Below are 3,462 nucleotides of genomic sequence, written 5' to 3'. Positions count from 1 at the left end.
TTCTTCTTGTGGAAGAGAGAGCCACGGGCTACCTATTAGGATTTCTATTCCTTTGTTGTAAATGATAGATAGAATGATGCAAGTTCAATCCCTAACCCCAAAGTGCAAGTATGAACTAATAACAAGATTACAGAATTGAACTTAAATGATGGAAAGTTGTAAACACAAGGACAAGACAAGAATGCAAATGCGTACCCGGAGTCAAAATCGGAATGAAAATGCTCGGGACGAGGGCGCGGGCGCCACTGTCCTGATTCTGCCCCTGAAACTGCTCCAAAAACTGTTGTTTTGCACTCTGGAAAAGCTGTCAAAAATGCTGAAAATGCTGTCTGTCAGGAGGACCAGGGTGCCCAGTGCCCCTGTCCCAGGGACCAGGGCACCCAGCGCCCCTGTCCTGGTAGGACCAGGGCGCCCCACGCCCCTGTCCTGGTCTTTTGATCTAAAATTTGGTATGAAGGTCTGTCTCAGTCTGCTTCTCCCGGATCTGCAACCTGCGGCGTCATCCGAGTCCCGAAACCTGCACTTATATCTGAAAAGGTGTTTGGGTGGCTATATAGGGTTTTGCCTTAGTCAAACCCCCACTTCAGTGATTTCCACCTCCATGAATAGCCAAGTTGTATTGTAAAATGTATTGTGTGTGCAGACCTAGTGTGTGTGCAAGGTCCTTAAATGCAAGAAAGCAAACTAGAGCAACCTAGAAAGTAAACCCTAATTGCTTGTAAATGATAATTTAAATGCTCTAAATCAATATGCAAAGTGATCTAAAGCATGAATAAAGGATATATTGAAGCTTATGCAAAGACATGAAAACAACATGAAATCATACCCAACCCTCAAGGGAGGGGTACAAGCCAATCTTCAGTCGGTAATCTCCTATTGTTCTTCAATGTCTTCCAAGCCCTAAATGGATGAGTGAAATTGATAAATGCTTGATAGAAGGATGTTGAATGTTGTTGAAGTCTTCAAAGATCTGCTCTTTCGCTACATATGAGGTCCTTGAAAGCCAAAAATCGGATCCTTTCAAATGAAGAAAGAGAGCTCTTATGTATGAAACCCTAGGTCTTAATTTCAACTTTAGGCCGACTTAGAGATTGAATCTCCCACCAATTTCTTGGGGTTAAGCTTTATTTTATGATTGGATCGCACTCCTAAAATTTTGGGAAAAATGTCTGGGACCATGTGCACCGGGCACCACGGTCCCGACAACTTTTCACCAAATTTTCAAGGCCGTCGGATATGATGATTTTAGAGAGAATCCCGAAGTTACAGCTGATTTCGAGATGTTTTGACCCCCAAAATCAAGCCCCCAAGTTCAAAATAGGACCTAATTAGGGTTTTTGATTAAATGATGTATTAGAAGAATAAAATGAAAGGGGCACACTTTAATGAAAAGGGCCCAACTTTATGATATGGGAGATGATAAAATAGAACCCTAGACCTAATTAATTTAATCAATTAAGTGCTAAAGGGGAAATGCAATGCAAAATGCAAACTGCGCCAAGGCGGGTGCTAAACTAGGTGTGAAATTGTACCACCCTAGCAAGTGCGTACAATTTACGATGCTACATTTAGCCCCCACTTTAGCGGTCATATGAACACTATGTGCATATGCAAGCTAAAGTACAGAAAAGTAAACATTATTTGAAAAAGGATATATCCATAAGTCTGTCGAACGAAGCCCCCAGCAGTATCTGCAGTACACAGTTAGGAACCGCACCCTACAAAACACACGTTAGATCACAAAATCACCTAATGCTTACTAAGGAAGGTGATGAAAATTCGAGGGTAGCTATATGCCCCCCCCTGTTTCGGCTTGCTAATTTTAGTGAGTTGAAATAGGGTATCATGTTTACCACTTCGAATTGTTAAAGAATATTGATGACAAATGCTCACAAGAAGATTTGATATGAGATCAAAAACTAATGGAGAATCATTTGGTAAGAAAGAGGACTAAATCTCAATTCCAACACAACAAAGAGTGTGAGGATTTGAGAGTTCTCTAACACAAGATGAAGGATGCAAATGGAAACAAAATGCAAAGAGAAGAAAAGAAAGGAAAAATGCATGAATACACACATTGGTGATCCATGAGAAGAATAGTGAGAGAGAAAACATGGACTTCTCGCCCCTAGATTTTGTCTAGGTGATCCATGGGAAAAAGGACATGGAAAACTAGCCCCTAGAGTCTGTCTAGGTGATCCATGTAAGGGAGGAGAGTGAGACAGTCTAGCCTTATGCCGCTAGTTCCACTCGACCTCATGCATGTGTGTGTAAGGGGGGTTAGAAGCACCTCGTAGGAGTCTATGCCCGAGTATGCTACAACCTATATATGTATAGTACAAAAGCGTGACATCTCGCTCTAAGAGTCTGTGCTCTGGTTCCGAGAATGACCTATTGCTCAAAAAGTGTAATGTTTATGTCATAAGAAAATTAGAAAAAGGATACCTACCTTCATCACAAAAGAAGATACCCCAAAAATGCAACAATGTCATAGATCCAAGCAAGAGAGTTTTGCACTCTTTAAGCAAGGATAAGATAGTTGAAAAGGGATATCTTGTAATATGTGTAAAGGAGATCCTTAGAGGAGAAGAGATCTTTGTACAAAAAGACACCTATCCCCAGGAGGAATTGTCTTAGACAAATATAACATCTTCTAGAATAAGACAAAGAAGAGAATAAGAATGCAATACTTCCTTCTTTTGCGAGGTGAAAGTGATTCTTAATGAAGGATGACGCTCCTTTTAACCCAATTGGGAGAGTGAATTCATTATGGATGTATTTTACCAAGTGCAAAAGAGGTTGTAGTCAAGGACTTACACCTCTTGTAAGAGAGAATCCTTGAACAAACAACAAATGCCTACAAGGAATAACATCAAGTAATAAAGTTCACACCATCCACGAAATAGGAAAAAAGTGGATCCTTAGATAAAAATAAGGAAAGATCATTGCCTCCCAAGGATAAGGACAATGAGAAGGACTTACACAATCTTCTAGGGAGAGATTTGGACATAAGAAAAAGAAGAGATGTATGAAATCACTCTTGTCTCCATAGGAACAAGAAAATTAGGCTATTATGTTGCTTCAAAAAAATATGATTGCACTTGAAATTGTACCATCATGAATGGCAATGAGCCCCCAGTAAATGAGCTACCAATGTCACATAATGATGAGCAACATAACAGCCATTAATGTTATTTAAAGACATGATAGATTGAATGAGGTATTTGAATATGACATGCTAAATGCTCAATTATAAGTGAGATCAAAAACATGTATAAAGTGATAAAAATTGAAGAAGAAAAGTCACAAGAAATCTTAGAAGAGGGATGAGTGGAATTTATTAGAGCCTTATCCCTAGAGGAAAGGACTTTATGATGAATAGGAGATAAAGATTCATATGTGGATTTTGAAATTTGAGGGGAGTCATAAAGAGATTTGTTCATCGCCAAGATTTCCTTATGA

This window comes from Cryptomeria japonica, chromosome 1 (assembly GCF_030272615.1).
Source record: "Cryptomeria japonica chromosome 1, Sugi_1.0, whole genome shotgun sequence".
Taxonomy (NCBI): domain Eukaryota; kingdom Viridiplantae; phylum Streptophyta; class Pinopsida; order Cupressales; family Cupressaceae; genus Cryptomeria; species Cryptomeria japonica.
This window is presented reverse-complemented; position numbering follows the sequence as displayed.